Below are 24,611 nucleotides of genomic sequence, written 5' to 3' on the forward strand. Positions count from 1 at the left end.
GGCCTGGGCTAAGTGGGCACTGAGGGCATGGAGCACACTCTTCTGGTGGGCAGAGCAAGAAAACAGGCCGTTACAATGTGTTGTGGTCTTTCCAATGATCTGTTAGTGGCTTTATGTTTACAGAGTCTTCCCCATACTCATCTCATGCACGCTACTCTTGGTGTGCATGGAGATGTGTCCTCCATCACCCTTACTTTGTGAATGAAGAAACGCCAGTTCAGAGGAGGCCCATTGAGGGCCCATGTCCTCTTAGCTGGTGGACTTCTTGTAGGAACACCTTCTGCCTGGTGATCAGCAAAGGGACGGGCCTGGGTCCACTGGATGACACAGGCTACCTCGTGCTGATTCCACCCCACTTGGCTTCCCCACCCGGGGTGTGCTCCGGCTTTTAGCTCACACTTAAGCAATTATTTTATCATGGTAGGACTTTGGGTTTACTTGCTCCCTTATTTTCACAAGGGTTGGATTTTCTTACAAAAACTTCCTTGTTTCAGCAGGCTCCTCTTACTCCTGCTACATCATGTTAAGTTCGGTGTTCCTTAAACCCCCTCTTTCTATGCGCTCCCTGTCTGGGTCTTGGCCTTCTGCCCTGGACCTTCTGCCTTCGCTGACCACCACTAAACTGGCCGCATCCCCGAGCCCTGTGTCTCCTGTGTGCTGCTCTCCAGGCTCCAGGCAAAAGCCCACGGGGCTTGCACGGGTGAGCCTTCACCACCTCGGAGGGATGAGGACAGCAGAAGCCGGGGAAGCCTCACCAGCGTCCCCCCAGGTCCGTGTCCCTGCGGCCGAGCTACTGCAATTTCTGCCTGCCATCCCAAATGCAAATGGAAGTCACCTTCTTGAAGATATATTTTCTTGATAGATTCCTAAGTCTAGGTTACAAGAAGAATTTTTCCTCTAGTCTGGGGAAAACCAGCTAATGCGTCCCTACTCCTTGAAAAATAATAACCCTGACCTTGTTGTGCTAAAAGGCTTACTCTCCTTATATCTTGGCCTGGTTTTCATTACAAAATGATCTTGTATTAACTCTGAGCTATCTGGGGTGAAGGGCACCATGTGCAGAGTTTCTCTCCAGCCCCAGACTTCTCTCCTGAGAACAGAGGAGATTTAAGTGCACCCCACCCCCATCTATGCCTTATCTAAAACTGTTGCTACTCTAGGGCTTGAAGCCAGGCATGTAGGTTCAATCCCACATCCTTTCTTGCCAGTGTGTTTTGAGGGCTGTTCAGCCATGCTGGGTGAGCACAGGTGAATTCTGACTTGGTGAGAGCTTTTCTGACTTGGTGAGAGCTTTTCATATCCTGGCACAAGTGAGTCATTTGTCCACAAGCTTGGGCTGTAGCACTTTTGTATTATAGATACCAGGTGATGCACAATGTATTGGCACATTGTATCGAGATAAAAAGTCCCTGCTTTCAGGGAAATTACATTGGGGATAAGAAACATGTAATAATTTGATTTTCGGTCAGGGCACACAGGAGAAAGGACCATCTTCTTCTTCACCCCTCCCCTTCTCCCTTCTCTCTCTCTCTATCTGTCTATTCCCTTCCTGTAGCCATGGCTGGAATAGTTCAAGCAAATTGGCCCCAGGCATTGAAAAAAGCTCTATGGCCTCAACTCAGGCACTAAAATAGCTCGGTTGCCAAGCAATGTCCCAAGATGGGCAGAGCATTGGCCCCATAAGGAGCTTGCTGAGTGGATCCTAATTGGGGTGCATGCAAATCTGTCTCTCTGACTCCCTGCTTCTCACTTAAAGAAAAAAAATAATTGCAATAAAAAGTCATAACTCCCTGTAAGTCCCTCTCACACTTTTGCCCTCCAGGAGAACCACCTTCCTTAGTGAACCTTGGGGACAGTACAACCCCTTCACTGTGCACATTATACAAATGCAGAATCTCAGCCCAGAGTGGAGAAGAGAGAAGGAAACACACCTGAGGAGCTAGTGTGGCTGGCCCTGTGCTGTCTCCTATGTGTGCAATGACTGGTGGGAACAGCCCGCTGTCCTCCAAGGTTCAATGCAGGGCTCAGGGATGGACCAGGCATTCCCATGCTATCACGAGCTCCACCTCCCGTGTCCTTCCCTTGTTCCCTGACCACCATGCTCTTGTGGAACCCTCTTCAGATCCTGCATCCTTTCAGGCCAAGCAGTCCTCTTGTCCTGCCTCCTCACTTCTCAGGTAGGAGAGGAGGGAGGGAACTCCTTACTCTGTCAGGCAGGTGGGGAGACAGAGACTCCACACGGATTCATGGCCTGTCGCATCCACCCTTTATTTTGGCTCCATTCCTGATCTCTCCTCTCAGTACCCCCAGGTCGAAGACCCCCTTGGTGTGGCCACTCTGTGCCCTCATCCCAGCACCCATCAGTGATGTGCGTCCAAGCTCCCTGGTGGCCAGGAGCAGCAGTGAGAAGCAGACTTCCATCTCCACTTTCTTTTTTTCCCTTCTCTGGGGATGACCTGCAGGTCTCCCCCGACCCCCTGCCAGTGTGCTCACTCCCCGCTTCCCAGTGGGAGGGCCTGAGCCCAGCACGGAAGATGTTTTTCTGTTGGTACAGTTGGTGCTGGTCTGAGTGGGCAACTCTGGCTTGATTTGTGGCCCTCTCCACAGGTTGAATGAGAGGGCCTCTGTTCTCTACTGCCCCTTGGGGAAGGCTGAGCCTGTGTGTGGCCGGACCCTCCGCTTTGATCCCACATCAGACTCAGGCTTTATTATTTTTCCAAGCACCGTGATTATGCCCCTAATCATGTCAGGAAATGAAAAGCCACAGACACTTTTCGGCTCAGCAGCCCGGCAAGTCTTTGTTGTATTATGAATGTGAAAGTGGATTGCGCCAGGGAAACAACGGGAAGGCAGTGTCCGAAGCGACCTTGATAAGAGGAGGCTTCCCCCAAGGTCTAGGGCAGCTCAGGCTGCTTTGAGTCAGGAACCAGAGAGGTCCGAAGGGCACAGGGAAGTCAGGGGGCCTCAGGACTCTTCCAGCTCAGTCTGCAAAAGGCACAGGGAAGACAGGCTGAGCCCGCCCCCCAGACCAGCCCACATGTTATGGCTGCTCTGCTCCTGCTCCCTATTTGGTCTGTTTGGTAATGGACCTGCTGCACAGCTGTCTCCCTTCCTCACAGGGGAGCTTTCTCCTTTTCTCTGTCGTCCTCCAGGAGAGGAGGGTGACGTACATGCGGGTTCGATGCTTGTTTGATGAGCAGATGTCAGTGTTATCAGCTCAATAATAACAATGACAATGGGAGTATGTAGATAACACTGACAATGCACTCTAAGTAATTTATTTATTTTTATTTATTTGTTTGTTTTTCCTCTGGGTGTCTCAAATGTCGCCACTTAGTCCTCACCACCAGTCTCAGAGGATCCCATGTTTATTGTATCCCCAGTTGATCATCTTTCCAATTCTCCTTCCCCACACTCCATGCTATTTTATTAAGATCTAATTGCAGAGAAAATAAAGGCGAGAGAAGGTCTTTTTTCTCCTTCTGATCCTTAATCTGAAACAAAAATCTCTATGTAACATTCACTGCTGATTTTCCTTCCTCTTCCATCTCTCCTTTCTTGCTGTGTTCCATCTCTCTTCCTCTCCTTCTTCCCCTACCTCATGTCTCTTCTCCCACCTCATGTCTCCTCCCGCACCTCATGTCTCCTCCCCCACCTCAGGTCTCTTCCCCCACCTCAGATCTCTTCCCCCACCTCAGATCTCCTCCCCCACCTCAAATCTCCTCCCCCACTTCATGTCTCCTCCCCAACTTCATCTCTCCACTCCCACCTCATGTCTCCTCCCCCACCTCAGGTCTCCTCCCCCACCTCAGATCTCCTCCCCCACCTCAGGTCTCCTCCCCACCTCAGGTCTCTTCCCCCACCTCAGATCTCCTCCCCCACCTCAAGTCTCCTCCCTCACCTCAGGTCTCCTCCCCCACTTCATGTCTCCTCCCCAACTTCATCTCTCCACTCCCACTTCATGTCTCCTCCTCCACCTCATGTCTCCTCCCCCACCTCATGTCTCATCCCCCACCTCATGTCTCCTCCCCCACCTCATGTCTCCTCCCCCATCTCATGCCTCCTCCCCCACCTCATGTGTCCGCTCCCACCTCATGTCTCTAGTGCATCTGCCTGCTGCCCTGGGTGGCCTCAGCTGCATCCCTATCTTGTACTTGCTCAGGAGCCCACTCATCCTCTGTTCTTCGGTTCCTGCCATGAATATCTTTAATTTCATCATTTACTTCTTGCCTTCCTGATTGAATGTCATAGATAGTGTTTCTGTTGATGGCCTGCTCATTTCTAAAAGCACATTTGCTCTTTTGTGGGCCCACGTGCACATGAAGAAAGCAGTGTGTGACCTGCACATCATGAGGCCCTGCCTTCCTCCCAAAGGCAGTGGGATCAGCAGCAGAAATGAAGATGCACACATACCTATGGGGCGGGGGGTCAGGCCTATTTGCTGGGGCCTGGTCCGCAGGAGCCTCCACTCCCCAGTAGCCCCAACATCCACAGTGTCGTAAAGCTCTCTTCCTGGGCATACAACAGATGCTCACTGAACACACATGCATGGGATATTTTTCATGAGCAAGGCTCCATGAGAAAACAGAGGTGAGAGACCCACCCCAACCTGGGGTCTGGCTGCAATGATGGCTGTGCTAACAGCTTTATGAGTCAGATGCTGTTCTGAGTGCCTGGCAGGCAGTCACTCATTGAATTTTTGTTTGACAGCCTGAGCAGCTGGGTAATGATAGTATCATCCTCAGCATTTTACAGACAAGAAAACTGAGAAAGAGTGAGGTTAAATAAATTGCTCAAGAGGGCAATGCTGGAGGAGTGGAAGATGGCAGCAAAGTAGGCAGATGCACAGACTCCCAGCTCACACCACTGAACTGGATTATAAACTAATTTATGAACAATCAGTGCAAAAACCCAAATCTGGACTACAAGAGCAGCTCTCAAAAAGCAAGAAGCAAAGAAGAAGCCACAACAAACCTGGTAGAGAGTGCCTGAATCTCCCCTGCTTACAGGAACAGAGGGGGGGGGTTGAGGCTGGGCTCTCACTCCAAGGAAAAGAGCAGTAAATACTGCTCACAGCCACTTGCCTGGCCATCAGGGAATGAGGTGTGTTGAAAGGGCCTGCTTGTCTTCCAAAAAGAAAGGAGGGAGAGAGAGACAGATGGTGAGGGGGAGAGGAATGCAGGTGATGACTTGAAAAGCTGACTCATTCAGTGCTGGAGGCAGCCATAATTGGGGGAGGGGCTGATCCTTCCACAAAAGAGAATACAAAGTGCTTTCAGGTCACAGAGATACAGACATCTCTCCAGCTCCAATCAGTGCAACAAGACACAGTTGAAAACAAGAAGTGGGGAGGAGGGGCAGTAACTCAGGTCTTCATGGAGATCTGAGATACACCTCCCCCTACTGAAGCTGTGAAAGCAATCCACCCCCAGAGAGATTAACTGGCAGAAGAGGACTTCAGAGCCTCAGGTCACACCCACCGCAATTCTGGATACAGTTTCAAATAAGCCCCTTGCTGAGATCAGCAAACAGGACAATCACCTGTTAAGAAAACAAAAAACCAAGACTTCAAAGTGGCCCAAATCTAAAAGTGGATTACAAATAATAGCTGATGCCAACCCAAGAAGACCTAGAAATAACACAATTGAAAACTGGAGGTAGACAACACCAAGCCTAGACTCAACCAGATCTACAAACAAAACACCCAAATACATAGATATGAGAAGACAGAGAAGTGCAATCCAAATGAAACCACAAGAGAAACATCCAGGAAATGAACTGAGTGATATGGAAATAACCAAACTTCCGAATGCAGAGTTCAAAATAATGATTGTAAGGATGCTTAGGGATCTTAGAACAACAATGGATGGTCATTACGAACACCTAAAGAAAGAAATAGCAAGTATAAAAAAGAAGATTGAAATATTAAAAAAGGAATCAGTCGGAGATGACAAATACAATATCAGAAATGAAGACTACAATGGAAGGAATTAAAAACAGGATGGATGGAGCTGAGGATTGAATCAGCGAGTTGGAGGACAACTGGAATGAAGGCATGAAAGCAGAGAAGAAAAAAGAAAAGAGACTCAAAAAGTCTGAGGAAACTCTTAGAGAGCTCTGTGACAACATAAAGAGAAATAACATCTGCATTATAGGGGTTCCTGAAGAAGGAAAGAACAAGGGATAGAGACTTTGTTCAAGCATATCATAGCTGAAAACTTCCCTAAATTAATACAAGAGAAACTCTCACAAGTTCATGAAGCACAGAGAACTTCATTAAAGAGAAACCCAAAGAAACCTACACCAGGACATATCATAATTAAAGTAACAAAGCTAAGTGATAAAGAGAAAATACTAAAATCTGCGAGAGAAAAAAAGGCTATCACCTACAAAGGAGCCCCCATAAGGATGACATCAGACTTCTCAACAGAAACACTTGAGGCCAGAAGGGAATGGCAAGAAATATTCAAAGTAATGCAGAACAAGAACCTACAACCAAGACTACTTTATCCAACAAGGCTATCATTTAAAATTGAAGGAGAAATAAAAAGCTTCCCAGACCAAAAAAAAAAAAAAATTATGAATTCATTACAACCAAACCAGTGCTGTAGGAAATGTTAAGGGGCATGATGTAAACAGATCAAAGTGGTAAAAGAATATAGCAAAAGAGGAATAAAGCTTTGAAGAATAAAATGGCAATAAATAACTACATATCAATAATAACCTTAAGTGTAAATAGATTAAATGATCCAATCAAAAGACATAGGGTGGTGCTCACTTCGGCAGCACATATACTAAAATTGGAATGATACAGAGAAGATTCGCATGGCCCCTGCGCAAAAGACATAGGGTGACTGCATGGATAAGAAAACAGGACCTGTACATATGTTGTCTACAAGAGACACACCTTAAAACAAAAGATGCACATAGACTGAAGGTGAAAGAATGGAAAAAAATATTTCATGCAAATGAAAATGAAAAAAAAGCTGGGGTAGCAATACTTATATCAGACAAAATGGACTTTAAAACAAAGAATATAGTAAGAGATAAAGAAGGCCACTATATAATGATAAAGGGAGCAATCCAACAGGAAGATATAACTATTATAAATGTCTATGCACCTAATATAGGAGCACCTAAATATATAAAGCTGACTTTGATGGATATAAAGAGCAAGATCAAAAGCAATACTATAATAGTAGGGGATTTCAATACCCCACTAACATCACTAGATAGATCCTCAAGAAAGAAAATTAACAAAGAAACAGCAGACTTAAAGGACACACTAGATCAACTCGATTTAATAGATATCTTCAGAACCTTTCACCCTAAAACAGCAGAATATACATTCTTTTCAAGTGTTCATGGTACATTCTCTAGAATAGACCACATGTTAGGGCACAAAAGTGGTCTCAACAAATTTAAGAAGACTGAAATCATATCAAGCACTTTCTCTGATCACAATGGCATGAAACTAGAAATCAACCACAACAGAAAAGCTCAAAAATTCACAAACACATGGAAACTAAAGAACAGGTTGATAAATAACGAATGGATTAAGAATGAGATCAAAGAAGAAATAAAAAAAATTCCTAGAAACGAATGATAATGAGCATACAAGAACTCAAAATTTATGGGACACAGTGAAAGCAGTATTGAGAGGGAAGTTCATAGCACTACAGGCATATTTTAAGAAGCTAGAAGAAGCTCAAATAAACAACTTAACCCTGCATCTAAAAGAAATAGAAAAAGAACAGCAAGTAAAGCCCAAATGTAGTAGAAGGAAGAAAATAATAAAGATCAGAGCAGAAATAAATGACATAGAGACTAAAGAAACAATACAGAGGATCAATGAAACCAGGAGCTGGTTCTTTGAAAAGGTAAACAAGATTGATGCACCTTTAAGTAGACTCACCAAGAAAAAGAGAGAGAGGACTCAAATAAATAAAATTAAAAATGAGAATGCAGAAATAACAACTGATACAAGAGAAATACAAAATATTGTAAGAAAATACTATGAAGAACTGTATGCCAAAAAACTAGACAACCTAGATGAAATGGACAAATTCCTCGAAACATCTTCCAAAAATCAGTCTGGAAGAATCAGAAAACCTAAACAGACCGATTACACCAAATGAGATTGAAACAGTTATCAAAAAACTCCCAACAAAGAAAAGTCCTGGGCCTGATGGCTTCACAAGTGAATTCTACCAAATATTCAAAGAAGAACTAACTGCTATTCTTCTCAAGCTATTTCAAATAATTCAAGAGGAAGGAAGACTTCCAAGCTCCTTTTATGAGGTGAGCATAATTCTGATTCCAAAACCAGGCAAAGACAACACAAAGAAACAAAATTATAGGCCAATATCCCTGATGAATATAGATGCTAAAATCCTCAACAAAGTATTAGTAAACTGGATCCAACAATATATGGAAAAAATCATACACCATGATCAAGTGGGATTTATTCTGGTGAGACAAGGCTGGTACAATATTCTCAAATTAATCAATGTTATTCATCACATAAACAAAAGGAAGGAAAAAAACCACATGATAATTTTAATAGATGCAGAAAAAGCATTTGATAAATTCAGCACCCATTCTTGATCAAAACTCTCAGCAAAGTGGGAATACAGGGAACATACCTCAACATGATAAAGGCCACAGCAAACATCATACTCAATGGGCAAAAATGAAAAGAAATCCCCTTAAGATCAGGAACAAGGCAGGGGTGCCCCTTTCACCACTCTTATTCAACATAGTCCTGGAAGTCCTAGCCACAGCAATCAGATAAGAAGAAGAAATAAAAGGCATTCATGTTGGAAAAGAAGAAGCAAAGCTATCATTATTTGCAGATGATATGATATTGTATATAGAAAACCTTAAAGTCTCAGTCAAAAAAACTACTAGACCTGATAAATGAATTAAGCAAAGTGGTAGGATATAAAATTAATACTCAGAAATCAGAGGCATTTTTATACACCAACAATGAACAGTCAGAAAGTGAAATTAAGGAAACAATCCCCTTCACTATTACAACCAAAAAAATAAAGTACCTAGGAGTACATTTAACCAAGGAGACTAAAGACTTGTACTTGGAAAATTATAAAACATTGATAAAAGAAATCTAGGAAGAGGCAAACAAGTGGAAGCATATACCGTGCTCATGATTAGGAAGAATAAACATCATTAAAATGTCTATATTACCCAAAGCAATTTATAAATTCAATGCAATACCAATTAAATACCAATGACATACTTTAAAGATATAGATCACATATTCAAAAAATTTATATGGAACCAAAAGAGAACACGAATAACTTCAGTAATCTTAAAAATGAAGAATAAAGTGGGAAGTATTACACTTCCTGATATCAAGCTATACTACAAGGCCATTGTACTCAAAACAGCCTGGTATTGGCATAAGAACAGGCACACAGATCAATGGAATAGAACGGAGACCCAGAAATAAACCCACAGCTCTATGTACAACTAATATTTGATAAAAGACGTAAGGCAATACAATGGAGTAAAGACAGCCTCTTCAACAAATGGTGTTGGGAAAATTGGACAGTAACCTGCAAGAAAATGAAACCAGACCACCAACTTACACCATTCACAAAAATATACTCAAAATGGATAAAAGACTTTAATGTAAGGCGTGAAACCATAAGCATCTTAGAAGAAAACATAGGCAGTAAGCTCTCCGACATCTCTCGCAGCGATATATTTGCTGATTTATCTCCACAGGCAAGGGAAATAAAAGACAGGATAAACAAATGGGACTATATCAAATTAAAAAGCTTTTGCACAGCCAAAGACAATAAGAACAGAATAAAAAGACAAAATACACAATGGGAGAACATATTTGACAGTACGTCTGATAAGGGGTTAATAACCAAAATTTATAAAGAACTTGTAAATCTCAGTACCAGAAAGACAAACAGTCCAATCAAAAAATGGGCAAAAGAAATGAATAGACATTCTCCAAAGAGGACATACATATCGCCAATAGGCAGATGAAAAAATGCTCAACATCACTAATCATTAGAGAAATGCAAATTAAAACCACAATGAGATATCATCTCACACCGGTCAGAAGGCGCTCATCAACAAAACAACACAGAATAAGTGCTGGTGAGGATGTGGAGAAAAGGGAACCCTCCTACACTGCTGGTGGGAATGCAGACTGGTGCAGCCACTGTGGAAAACAGTATGGAGATTCCTCAAAAAATTGGAAATCAAACTGCCTTTTGACCCAGCCATCCCACTTTTAGGAATATACCCCAAGAACACCATAGAATGGTTTCAGAAGGAGAAATGCACCCCCATGTTTATAGCAGCATTGTTCACAATAGCGAAGATCTGGAAATATCCTAAGTGTCCGTCAGAGGACGAGTGAATTAAAAAGCTTCGGTACATATATACTATGGAATACTACTCAGCCATAAGAAATGATGACATCGGATCATTTATAATAACATGGATGGCCCTTGATAACATTATACTGAGTGAAATAAGTAAATCAGAAAAAACTAAGAACTATATGAACCCATACATAGATGGGACACAAAAATGAGACTCAGAGACATGGACAAGAATGTGATGGTAACAGGGGGAGGAGGGGGGGAGGGGGTGAAGAAGGAGAGGGAGGGGGGAGAGGGAGGGGAGGGGCACAAAGAAAACCAGATAGAAGGTGACAGAAGGCAATCTGACTTTGGGTGAGGGGTATGCAGCAAAATCAAAGGTCTAAATAATCTGGAGATGTTTTCTTGGAACATATGTACCCTGATTTATTAATGTCACTGCATTAAAATGAATAAAAATAAGATTAAAAAGAAAAAGAGGGCAAAGCTATTCCACAGCAGAGCCACAACTCAAACCCAGCAGTATGAGGCTGACTGCATGCTCCCTGGCCGGTCTGTCCTGGAGGAACAAGCCTGGGTGAGGCATGTGTGAGTACTACTCACAGGGGAGCACTGTTCCGGGGAGAAGAGCTCTCCTCGGCTTAGGGAGATCAGTGGAGTCTTCTGGGGAAGGGACACTGGAATGAGGTCTTCATGGAGGGGTAGGATTCAAAGAGGTGAAAAAGTGGTGTTTTAGGCAGTAACAATGAAAATATCAGAGACATGGTTTTAGAGGAGATAGAGTGTGGGAGTATGTGTGTGCATGTGTATGTGTGTACACACATGTGCACAGGTCTATATATGTGTACACATGTGTGCGTATGTCTATATGTGTGTGTTCATGTGTGCACATGTATATGTGTGTGTGTGTTTGTGCATGTCTGTGCATGTGTGTGTATGTGTGCTGGCCTGCAGGGGCTATGAAGGAGGAACAAGGGTTCAGTTCATCCAATAAGTCCCCTGTCATTTTGTTGGGAGGAGGCAGGGCATTCAGACTCTTATGGGGGAGGTCAGAGCTGAAGTGGGAGCCTGGCAGGCAGGCAGGTGACCGGCCCCTCTCTAACCCTCTGCGGCCTTGCTGCGCATGCTCTGCTTCCCCTGCTTGTCTCCTGTGAGCCACCGGCCTGCAGCAGACCGGCTTTCCCAGCTTTTCTCGGCTGTCATGGTATAAGTGTAAAAAATCAACCACTTATATTTATTTAGGGTTATTTACAAACGGTAATGTTCAGTGGGAAAACAAATTGAGAGATCTGAGCAGAGAGGCAGCATCTGACGCTGGAGTGAGATTTGTTCAGACGGGGTGGCAGATGCCCTTGGTGGATATGGAAGCAGCCCTGTCTGGTGGCAGGCAGGAAAGCTGTGAGGGACAGGAGCAGAGGACAGGACTGGAAGGCAGAGGGTAGGCAGTGAAACCCCTAGTGTGGTGTGCCTAGGATCCAGCCACCTGGGCAGAAGCACGCCACCTGGTTGCGATGATGAGCTGTGGCCGTGCTCCTACTGGTGGGCCTGGGTGGCGTGCTGCATGCATACCGTAGTGCGTGCGTGTGTGTGTGTGTGTGTGTGTGTGTGTGTTCTTGGGTGATGCTGTGTGGTCCTACCTCTACCTTTATTCTTGATTCATTCTGATCTTCCTTCTCCAGCACGAATCAAGTGTAATGCTCATTTCCTGGGGTCTCATTGGACAGCTGTGACTCTTTCCCTGAGGAGGAGTCAGGTGGAACAGGTGGGACACTTCTCATCAGGAAATACAAAACTGTGTTACTAGAACCCCAGAGTAATGGTAGGCGCTCTCCCTTTAATGGTTGCTTATTTCTGCTGGGCTCCAAGTTCTCCTGTGGTCCCATGGCCATGACCTGTGCCTCTACCCAAACGGTGCTCCACACCCAGTCCTCCCCTCCCACAGGGCTGCCTCTTGACCTGAGCTGATCAACTCGGGCCCATCTAGGACTTGTATGGGATTCACTGGGTGAGAAAACTATTGTGTTCTCCTGGAATTGAACCAGAAAGAACGGAGGGATTGCAGCAGCCACCTGACCACCCCAGAGGAGGACCCTGTCCGAGAGTGACCCCCGAACAAGTGAAGGTTAAGTTGATGGATGACAAAGAGGGCCTTGGTGATGTTTGAAGCCCTGAATATAAATCCATGAAGCTAGTCAGTCCTAGGATTTCTCAGCTGGGTAAGGTAATGGGTTCTATTTATTTCCTTTCCATCACAGATTAAGTCACTTGAATCTGTGACACAGTCCTAAATGACATAGTGCTGACCACTGTTTGGTAGACAGAACAGCTGAGTGTATCTGTGTGGGGGAGGGGGAAGTGTCATAGAAAAGCCTAGAAGTAAGATCCCAACTTGCTCACCCAAGGCTGCTCAGGAATCATTATTCAGAGAAGTGCCCACCTGCAGAGAGAGAGCAGACGGTGGGGACGAGATGTGAGTTCTGGCCCCTCCACTCGCATCCATCATCATACTGGTTATGATGGGCGGAGGAGAGAGGGCAAACACTGTCAGGGCCTTGGAGACTTCCCAACTCCTCATTTTATGGCTGTGAAACTGGAGACCCAGGGAAAAGCCATGCCTTGTTCAAGACCACACACTGGATTAGTGATGGATTCTTTATTTTAACTTGATTTTGCTGGAGTACAAAGTTGTTGGGGGTCAAGGGAGAGCAGACAGAAATAGTTATGTGCCCATTTTCATGCCCCTGAGTTGACCGTGGACTGGGAAACCCATCAACGTGGGTGCATTTCTTACAGAAGGGGACTGGAGGGGGCAGCACTGGGGCTGGACTGGAGGGGCAGTATTGAAAGGAAGGACTCAGGGTCTTCAGGGTCTTGTCCAATCGAACCTGAGCCCACCCCGAACCCATTTTTAAAGTGAGCCTCTGCTGGCTCTGTTTTCGCCATCACATTACTACCTGGCTCCCAGAGCTTGGACCCTCCCCCTGGCCTCTCATCCTTCCATCTGAGTGGAGTGGGGCTTCATTAGTAGTTGGGTATGAGGCTGACCCAGGCTGAGGACTGGAGAGGAAACTGGCTGTGAGCTGGGGAGGGCAGGGACAGGCGGGAGAGCATCATCAGAGAGGATTCTGCTCAGAGTAGCTTCTGATCTCCAAATGGTAATACCAAGCATTCACGAAGATCAATACCAGGTTCTTCTGTCAGATCACACTCTGGGGGAAGGCAGTTTCTTCTACTCCAGGCATAAGTTAGTTGTCTCTGACCTTCTGGAAGAAATGACCAAAGATACAAATATACACACACACAAGCAACACATAGAAATACACAATAGGAACATGCATTCACACACCTGCACACACACACACATACACACACATACTCACATACATGCACACACAATGCACCAACCACATACATGCGCACACACACAGCCACACATACACATATGCATATACAATGTGTACACACATACAGAAAAACATACCTATATATGCAGACATGTACACATACTTACACACACATGCAAACACATATGCCCATGTGTATACATACATACATGCATGCATTCATCTGAGCACACAGAGGTGGGGGAATGTGGCTCGGGGACTGCCTCTTCTTTCAAGTCTTCCCCCGTAGCCCGGCTCCGGGTCCATGCCCCCCACAGGAAGCAGCTGCTGCCAGTCTCCAGGGCTCCTCAATGTGTTCAGGCAGTCAGCAGTACCGTTCCTTTCAAAGCTTCCAAACCTCTCCTGTTTGGATGTTTGGCAAAGCACCCTCTGCTTTGCGGACTGCCTCTGGCTTGCAGAGGGTGTGAGAGTCCACTTGCCTGGAAGACATGCTGAGCAAGGGGCGGCGTAGCTGTGACCGCAGTACCCAGGGCTTGTCTTTGCCTTTCCTGGGCCTGGGGTTCTCAAAAACCGTCTCTTTGTGTTCACGTCTATCTTTAAGGTTCTTGGCTTTGACGCCTAGTCTCTTCTCTCGTCACTAAGTTTGATTTTTATACCTGGCTCCTCATAGTTCACCTGGCCTATCTGCCTCAGTGCAGAGAGAGTCTCCCCTGAGGTCAGGGGTGCATGGGTGCTGGTGGCTAAAGCTGACAGCCAGCGCACTCACCACAGAAAGAGCCTTCAGGGCCTGAGCAGGGGCCTGTGAGTGGAGAGGCCCTGGGACAAGTGGCCAAAGCTGAGTTGGAAGAGGCAGGCAGTGTTCATAGTAGTTATATCTGATTCCAAATCCTGAAAAGATGACTTCAAATTGCCACATGCAAGAATTGTTGCATTCTAAACTTTATTCTACAACCCAAGTAGTGTCTGTATGTGTGTGTGGTTGTGTGTGTACACATTTTTTTTTTTTAAATTCAGTGAGAGGAAGGGAGGCAAAGACAGACTCCTGCATGTGCCCTGACCGGTAGACACCCGGCAAGCCCACTAAGGGGTGATGCTCTGCCCGCCTGGGGCATTGCTCTGTTTCTCAGGAACAGAACTCTTCTTAGTGCCTGAGGCAGAGGCCATGGAGCCATCCTCAGTACTCAGGGCCAACTCACTCCAATCGAGCTATAGTTGCATGAGAGGGAGAGAGAGCGAGAGCGAGAGTGAGAGAGAGAGAGAAAGAGAGAGAGAGAGAGAGAGGCAAGAGGGGGAGGGGTGGAGAAACAGATGGGTGCTTCTCTTGTGTTCCCTGCTGGGAATTGGACCTGGGACAGCCATACACCAGGCTAACACTCTACCACTGAGCCAACCAGCCAGAGTGTGTGTATACATTTTCATTCTCCTCACTCAAAAAGTTCTTCACTCCTTATTAAAAGTAGAGGCTGAGTGGCCGATAAATTGCTGACACCTTTGACATGAATATTGTTCAGTTATTCACAGATGTGTTTGGGCAGACAAAGCTCTGCTTCAGCACATTTCCCCTGTTAACCGCAGGCATTCACGTTATCGCAGACCCAGCCATCGTCAGCGCACACTCAGCAGCTCAACTAGTCCAGTGTCTTCTTCTTCCCTCCACCGTTTTCTCCTATGATTTAATTAGTGTGAGGCTGGAGTCCTGGGCTCTTAATTTACCCAGGAAGTTGAATGAACTGAATTTTGACACCTGCTGAATTCCCCCAGCCAGCAGTCTGCTCCATTCTTCACTTGCTAAATTCAACAGTGGGATGTTGGCTGTGTGACCCTCCCACACAGGCCTTTGGGGAGACCAGTTGACTGGCCCAGAATTCAGGACTCCTGTTCTCCAAAGTCTTTCTACTGTAGTGTGGTTTCACCCCTGAGGCAGGTGGCTTCCTCCTTCTCATGCTATGGCCTGGGTTGTCCACTGGATGTCCTGATGTCCAAGGAGGGACAGTTGCCTTAGAGACCACCAAGGACAATGGTTATCGAGCTTTTTACTTTTAGCAGTGTAACACTTTTCCAAGAAAATCTGTGGAATGCCAAACGTCCAAGAGAGACAGACAAGGTGACTATTCTCTCTTCTATTGCCCAGCCCCTGGAGCCCCTTTCCAGAACTGCAGGGCTCTGCCAGTGCCAGCTGCAATCAATATGGGATCAGTCAAAGCACTGCTGTGAGAGGCTGGGGCTTGACTAGGCTCAGGTGCCATCACTCACAGAGCTGGACAGGGCTTCAGTTGTTCAGAGGGCTCCTGTCAGTCTTCCATTCTCTTGGCAGGGCCTCCTGAGTCCCTTCCCAAACACTGTCTTCTTCACTGAGGCTCTCTCCATACTTATACTATGTTTTGTTTATCTTTATTTTATTTTACTTATTTATTTTTTTATTCAGAGAGAAGAGAGGAGGCAGAAGGACAGACTCCCACATGCGCCCCAACTGGGGTCTATACAGCAAGCCCACTAGGTGTGATGCTCTGCTCTTCTGGGACATTGCTCCATTGCTCAGGATCCAAGTTCTTAGCACTTGAGGCAGAGGCCATGAAGCCACCCTCAGCACCCGGGGCCAACTCTCTTCAAAGGAGCCATGGCTATAGGAGGGGAAGAGAGAGACAAAGAGAGAGAGAGAGAGAGAGAGAGAGAGAGAGAGAGAGAAGCGAGAGAAGGAGGTATGGAGAAGCAGATAGGCACTTTTCCTGTGTGCCCTGACAGGAAATTGAACCTAGGACATCCATATACTGGGCCGATGCTCTACCACTGGGCCAACTGGCCAGGACCTGTTTTATTCATTTTTTTACTCCACAAATATTTGTTGAACTCCTCCTGTGTGCAAGGTGCTGCTTTATGTTCTGGGGAAACAGCAGGAGATTGAACATGTGAAGATCTTTGCTCTCTTAGAGTTCATGGTCTATGGAGAGAGAAACAAGAAAATGGTTACTTTGATAGGTGTTTGGAGAAAAATAAAAGAGAGAAAGGAATGCCAGGGATGGAGCAAAGTTGCAATTTGAAATAGTTGTCCCCTTACAAGAGGAAGACACTGAAGTACTGACTTGAAGGTACCAGGAGAAAACTTATGAGTGTCTGGGTGGAGAACATTCAGGAAGATGAAATAGGAAATGTGAATGTGCAAAGGTCAGAATGCAACTAGAGAATGGAGGAAGAGTGATGAGGCCAGTGTAGCTAGAATGAGGGATTCAGGGGAAGACGGGTAATCAGAAGTTTAACAGGTAAGGGGGCCAAATCATTGAGGACATTTCATGTCACTGGAAAGGACGTGCTTGCACCTGGTGAACAGGAAGCCACTGTGTGGGCTGAGCCAAGGGACCCTATGAGCTGACTGGGTTCCGAGAGAATGACACTTGCCTCAGGGGTGGGGAAACAGGCTGAGGTGCACAGGTGGGGCGGGGAGACTTCGTGTCAATAGTGATGGTAACTTGTGTGCCAGCCAAGGTAGTGGTGAGTATTTGCATTCTGGGTGTGAGCCAACAAAATTTGCTGGAGGCTTAGTTAAGGGGCTGAGAGAGTAAAAGATTAGTCAAGGGTGACTGTGCAGTTTTTAACCTGAGTAAACAGAAAGACGTTAACTGAGACGGGGAAGAAGGTGGAAGGATTGTGTTGGGGCAGGGTATTAGAGGCTCAGTGTTGGAAAAGTTCACCTTGAGTTATCTGTCACATGCCCTGGTGATGAGGTGATTTGAAGAGCCTGTCCAGTTGTGAAGTCTTTCAATCCCCAGAACACTGTTGTACTTTTCTTTTTTTCTTTCTTTCTTTTTTTTTTTTCTGAAGCTGGAAACAAGGAGAGACAGTCAGACAGACTCCCGCATGCGCCCGACTAGGATCCACTTGGCACGCCCACCAGGGGCGACGCTCTGCCCACCAGGGGGCGATGCTCTGCCCCTCTGGGGCATCGTTCTGCCGCGACCAGAGCCACTCTAGCGCCTGGGGCAGAGGCCAAGGAGCCATCCCCAGCGCCCGGGCCATCTTTGCTCCAATGGAGCCTTGGCTGCGGGAGGGGAAGAGAGAGACAGAGAGGAAGGAGGGGGGGGGTTGAGAAGCAAATGGGCACTTCTCCTATGTGCCCTGGCCGGGAATTGAACCCGGGTCCCCTGCACGCCAGGCCGATGCTCTACCGCTGAGGGCCCACTGTTGTACTTTTCAAAGTTACAGGATCATATTTACACAGGCATCTGCATGTTGTTAGGGCATTCACACATCATGGGGCGGGAACCTCATTCATTCTGGTCTCCCCCATGCCTCAGCGCAGTGCTGGACAGATGGCCTGGGCTTAATAAATGCTCATTGTTGTCGATGCAATAAACATTCTGGAGGAGTTAGAGAATTAGGAGAAGAGTATGACATAGCCTGGCATCTTCCAAGTTGTTTTCTGCTGAACATTAATCCCTTGAGATGTTCAATTAAAAGCAGATTTCACATTTGGATAAGTTTGGGAAACTCTGCATTCTACGACCCTCTCTTTAAGCATCACAATGCACAGTTGCATTTTAAAAGGGATTTTAAAAAATTTAAAACACGTCTAATCTTGTCCACCTTCATGGGTTCCAATCACATCTGATTACTGATGTCTCTCTTTATATAACATTACAGTCCCTTCTGGAACTGGTGTTGTATGGAACACACTGTGGAATATGTTAGGAGATAGAAATAATGGTGAAATTTAGAAATCTGCAGACCTAGATTTGAACTCCCAGAGTGGGTCTTAGACTAATACCATTACCCATCTGGATTTTGTCTCCTCATTTCAGAGTCAGAGTAGCTTGAATTGCTTGAATGTGCAACATGCAAGTTTTATTTATTTCTTTCATTTATGTTTCTCCCTTAGGTAGGGCTGGATTTTAGAAAGTTAGTAAAAACACCATGGATTGCATTTAATATCTGATTTCTCTCTTCCTGCTTCCAGTCTCCTCTCAGTTTCCCTAGGAAAATCCATGTTGTCCCTAGCATCTAACCTCCCACCCTCAGCACCGATGTGCATCTCTGTCTTTAATCTCCACCCCTACTTGCTTTCTCTAAGAAATGCACTGGGCTTCTGAGCTCTTCTGCCTTCTCCTTGCCCCCGCCCCCCCCCCAGTCCTAAGTGTTCTATGGATGCCTGGCGAGGTGAAGGCTAGCTGATGCCTGCTGGGTGAGCAGGTATCATGAGCATTGTTCCTCTCTCCCAGGAAACTTCAGTTTAGTAAGCTTTTCTGGATAGTAGTGCTTGGATCCAAAGAATTATGTTTCTGATGGTAAAAATTTCAAGACCGTGGGGTAACTCACATCAGTGGGGTCCCGTAGTCCTCCATAGCAGGCTGGAAAGAATGTAACATCCTGGGTTTATGTGTAGGAGTTTCGTTAGTGTGTGAAGAAACCAGGCCAATGAAGTCTAAGAAGGGCAAGAATAGAGAAAGGATGTTCATAAGAACTCCCCTCAATATAGCTTAAACTGGATGTAAAAATATAAGTCTCTCAAATGCATGGCTGAGCTGGTGGTGAATAATGGAATTCCTCAGAACCAAGTACAAGAAAGTCTGAAAGAATCTGAGTTAGCAAGCCCTGGAACTGGCATTTGTCCTTTTAGGTTATGCATGGAAGAAATCAGAGAAAGGGTTGGGGATCTAAACAAAGTGGGAATACCCATACAGAAAGCTGGGTCTCTTAGTGGGTGACCAAAGAGTGACCCATCACACAGAGAGAGATAAGAAGCAGGCCCTGTGGTTCTGAGTAGAACAGAAAAGAAGAATCTCTCCTCGGAGACCTCTGCTTTGCAAACCTTTCCTCATGCAGGTTTGGTCTGAATTTGTATTACACGTGACCTGAAAAACTGTATCTGGAAAATTTAGTTTAAGAAATCCCAGGTTGGTAATGTCCCTAGATATTTGGGAGAAACAAACACAGACACTCTCTGGAGAAAAACTCTGCCTGCCTGCCTGCAGACTTTGCTCAGAGAAACACCCCTGGAACACAAGCCCACAGTGGGAAATCAGTAAACAGATTTTGTTCTCAAACCTCTATGGGAGACGGGCTGTGGGCTGGCGGGGTCATTGTAGCCTAAGGCTTGGTTTGGGACTGAGCTTCTCCCACTCTCTTAATACTAAGATCTTTTAATACTAAGATCTTTTCAACACTAAGCTTTTCCCCACACCTTTGACTGTTGCATGATGTGGGGTGGTGCACTCTGAGGAATTTAATTTATGCCTCAGATGAGTGGCTTTGTATCAGAGACTTCCCTATTTGTACATTGGATTAAAGGCTTTAATAGTCTATAATAAAGCAAGGACTGGGGGCTCCCTCTCTCTGATATTGCCATCAGCATTGAAGAGGCCTCTCAATCCCATCCTCTTTTCTCAGTGAATCTATTTTCTTAATTCCACACAGTTCTCCCTCAGGACCCAGAATTACTAGCTGCGCCTGTCCTCGGCAAACCTCCATTAGCGAGAGTCAGCAGAAAGAACCAACCACACAATCAGAACTGCAAAAGCTGCAGGGATTAGAATCGGCAGGTAGGGGACTCAAAGCAAGGGTGTTTAATACATCCTTGGATTCAAATAAAATTATGTTAAAAATTAATTAAGAGATTATAAAAATTGATTAAGAAGACTTATTAAAAAAGCCAAATAGTCTAGAAATGAAAAACCTTTCTAGATGAAATTAATATTTAGTGGACAGTTGGAGAGAGGATTAGTGAACTTTAAGATAGACCTGAAAGATAGTCTGAGAGGCATAGTGAGAAGATCTAGCATCTCCATTATTGGAATTTAAAACAGAGAGAAGAGAGGAGAGGTTACAACGGGCTATCTAAAGACTGAGAATTTTGCAAATTTGACAAGACACCACAACTTACGTTCATTAAATTCACACCATGGTGAAATTGCAGGACACCAGAGAAAGAGACCTTAGCAATAACCAGGCACAAAAGACAAATTATCCCAAAGGAATAAAAATTAGACTGACAGATAACTTCTCAGCACTGACAATTATACTCAGAAACTAGAGGAACAAGACCTTCAAATATGGAAGAAAATATGATTCTCATCTTAGGATTCTACAATATGTCTAATGAGACTTCTTTTAAAAATTGAAGCCATTAAAAAGAAATTTCCAGACAACCAAAATGGAGAGAGTGTACTGATAATGTATCACACAAAAGGAATTTCTTAAGGTTTTTAACTTAGATGAAAAACGATTTCAAAAAGAAGGTCTAAAATATTAGAAGGATTGGTGAGCAAAGGAAAGAATAGATGGATACATTTAAACAAGCATTGACAGCATAAAACAACATTAATTATGCCTAATTTGTAGTGTTAAAAAGTCAGTATAAAACCCAAAATCCTGGACAATTACATGTGCCAGTATGAGAAGGATAGGATTTAAGTCCTTCTAAGATCTTTATTTTCTGAAGGAAGAGTAAAGATAGTCAATCTGTAACAGGCACTGCAGTGCAGTAACCGGTGACATCATGCTCGTGCTGCCAGCACCCCATGTTTGATCACCATGCTCCTTGCCTTCTGCAAAGCCACGGGGGACCAGCAGGCTCATGTACAAGTGCAGCACAGAGCTTTGGGTGAGTATTGCCCCTGTGGTGACTTAACCAATGAGGAATGAGAGTTTGGGTAACTGCCTGTATTCAGATGTCATTGCTAGAAGTCATTCATCATGTTTCTCAAAAAACCTGGAAGAATCATTTCCCCATTGTACATGGCAATGACGCTTAGAAGGGCTTTCTCTCTTCCCTCTCTCCCCATTCCCTCAGTCGTGCTTCTTTGGGTTGCGTGACAAATATGCTATTTGCCTCTGAGCCCTTGTCTTAGATTCTGTTGACTGGGGAGCTGAAACTGAAATGGTAAACTTTTCACTTTAATATCTATTAAACTTAACGGCTGTAAGAAAGATAAAAATAGAGGGGCTAACTTTTAAAACCAGTATAAGAAAAATGGAATGGAGGGAAAACTCAATCTTAAAGAAGGAAGAAATAATTTTTTTAAAAAAAGTTTAAACTAAAATGCTAAAGATAAACTCAAATATATGAGGAATCACAATCAATGTAAATGGTTTATATGCTCCGGTTAAAAATACAAAGGTTGCCAAATCGGATTAACAAGCAGAGCAAAACAAAGTATAGATATATGCCAGTTACAAGATATGTGTCAAAATGCAAGAATATAGAAAGTCTGAAATTAAAATATGGGGAAATACCTGGTCAGATAGCTCAGTTGGTTAGAGCACTGTCCCGAAACCCAGAGGTCATTGGCTGAACCCCTGGTCAGGGCACAGACAGGAGCAGATCTCTCTCTCTCTCTCTCTCTCTCTCTCTCTCTCTCTTCCTTTCTCTAAAGTCAATAAAATAAAGAAAAAATATATGGGGAAAAATCATACACCAGGCAAATGTTACAAGAAAGCTGATATAGTATATATACCTGAGCTAGGGCAGCCTTTAAAGCCAAAACCGTTTTTTGGGAGATGACAAGAAACTCACTGCACATTGATAAAAGGTTCAATTTACTATAAATATGTAACAATTTTAAATTTCATGTATCTAGTAGTGTAGCTTCAAAATATATAAGACACAAATTGATCCAGCCATGAGGACAAATTGACAGATTCACTCTCTAAGTGGGAGATGCTAACATCCTGCTCTCGGAGACGGATAGGTCAAACAGATCAAAATCAATAAGGGAGAGAGACGCTGAACAGCACATTTAACAAGCATGATTTAGGGATATATATTTAACACTGTACCAATAATTAGAAAATACACATGTTTTTCAAGCACACATAGAACATTTATAAAAATTGATCAGGCACTAGGCTGTACGCATTTCCAAAGATCTATATCTAACAGACTGTATTTTAGGCAACAATGAAATCACATTAAGAAAGAATCAAAGGGAAGGAATTATAACAGAAATGAAAGAAACTCTGTAATGAATATGTAGTGAAAAAACAACAGTGAGAATACTATAACACACACCTTGTAGGATTCAGCTAAATTGGTGCCTACAGATAAAACTAGGGCTCGAATGCTTTTTTTTTTTTAAAGGAAGAGAGGCTGAAAAGAAATGAGCAGCTAAACACCCAAGTTTAAAAGGTTGAAAATAATTCTAGAGAAACATGCAAAGAAAGAGGGAAGGAAATAGTAAAGGAGAAGCCAAAAATGAAGGAAGTGGGAAGTCCTCTTACATAAATCACCCAAGAGTGGCACTTAAGGAGAAACAGCCTCTCTTCTTCCTCTCCACATCCATTTAGCAGCTCCAAAACAGCAACCACGTGTGCGTGTATCTCCACTCACGCTGGCCAGGCTGGTGTCCAGATCGATAATGCCTGCTGGGAACTCTACTGCCTGGAACACAGGATGCATTCCTATGACCAGATGCCAAGGAAAAAGACCATAGTGAGGCAGAAAGAGATGACTCCTTCAACACCTTCTTCAGTAAGACAAGAACTGGCAAGCATGTGCCTAGGGCAGCATTGGTAGACTGGGACCCAGTCATTGGTGAAGTTCCCATTAGTACCTACCGCCAGCTCTTCCATCCTGAGCAGCTCACCACAAGCAAGGAAAATGCGTCCAATAACTATGCCTCTGGGCACTACACCATTGGCAAGAAGATCATTGATCTCGTCTTGGACTGAATTCAAAAACTGGCTGACCAGTGCACAGATGTTCAGGGCTTCCTGGTTTTCCATAGCTTTGGTGGGGGGATTGGTTCTGGGTTCACCTACCTACTGATAAAATGTCTGTCAATTATGGCAAAAAGTCCAAGCTGAAGTTCTCCATTTACCTAGCACACTGGTTTCCACAGCTGTAGTAGAGCCCTACAAATCCATCCTCACCACTCACACAACTCAGGACCACTCCGATTGTGTCTTCGTGGTTGACAGTGAGGCCATCTACAAGATCTGTCATAGAAACTTGTATATTGAATGCCTAACCCATGCTTACCTTAACCACCTTATTAGCTGGGTTGTGTCCTCCATCACTGCTTTCCTCAGGTTTGGTGGAGCACTGAATGTTGATCTGACTGAATTCCAGACCAGCCGGGTGCCTTATCTTCATGTCCACTTCCCTCTGGCCACATATGCCCTTGTCATCCTTGCTGAGAAAGCCTACCACGAACAGCTTTCTATAGCAGAGATCATCAGTGCATGCTTTGAGCCACCTAACCAGATGGTGAACTGTGACTGTCACCATGGTAAATACATGGCTTGCTGCCTGGATATACTAGGTGATGCGATTCCTAAAGATGTCAATGCAGCCATTGCTGCCATCAAGACCAAGTGTACCATCCAGCTTCTGGACTGGTGCTCTACTGGCTTCAAAGTTGGCATTAATTACCAGCCTCCCTCTATGGTACCTGATGAAGACCTGGCTAAAGTACAGTGAACTGAGTGCATACTGAACAACACCACAGCTATTGCTAAGGCCTGGGCTCACCTGAACCACAGGTTTGACCCTGATGTATGCCAAGCATGCATTTGTCCACTGGTATGTGACTGAGGGCATGGAGAAAGGAGAGCTCTCTGAGACTCAGGAGGACATGGCTGCCTTTGAGAAGAATTACAAGGAGCTTGGTGAGGATTCTGTTGAAGGAGAGGGTGAGGAAAAAGGAAAGGAATACTAAAGTTAAAATGTCACAACAGTGCTGCTATTACAGGGAATCTTATTTTGTTTTGAACTTTGAGAAGTTGTGGTCTGACCGTTAATTTGTATGTAGTAGTATGTACTCACATATACAAGTACTGGCCTATGCTTTCAAACACGATGCTTTGTTACAGACCCAACCTGTCCATTTCTCTGATGGGTTTGAATAAAGCATTCCTTGTCTTAAGTGAAGAAAATAACGAAGGCAATAGAAAGCAAATGTTTAACAAAAAA

At 44.7% G+C, this 24,611-nt stretch overlaps 2 pseudogenes; both read left to right on the forward strand.

Moving 5' to 3' along the window:
- Positions 1 to 1,977: 1,977 nt before the first annotated feature.
- On the forward strand, positions 1,978 to 24,357 carry LOC136319339 (tubulin alpha-1B chain pseudogene; annotated as a pseudogene).
- On the forward strand, positions 6,771 to 6,840 carry LOC136321702 (U6 spliceosomal RNA; annotated as a pseudogene).
- Positions 24,358 to 24,611: the final 254 nt, after the last annotated feature.

This window comes from Saccopteryx bilineata, chromosome 1, assembly GCF_036850765.1.
Source record: "Saccopteryx bilineata isolate mSacBil1 chromosome 1, mSacBil1_pri_phased_curated, whole genome shotgun sequence".
NCBI classification, from domain to species: Eukaryota; Metazoa; Chordata; class Mammalia; order Chiroptera; family Emballonuridae; genus Saccopteryx; species Saccopteryx bilineata.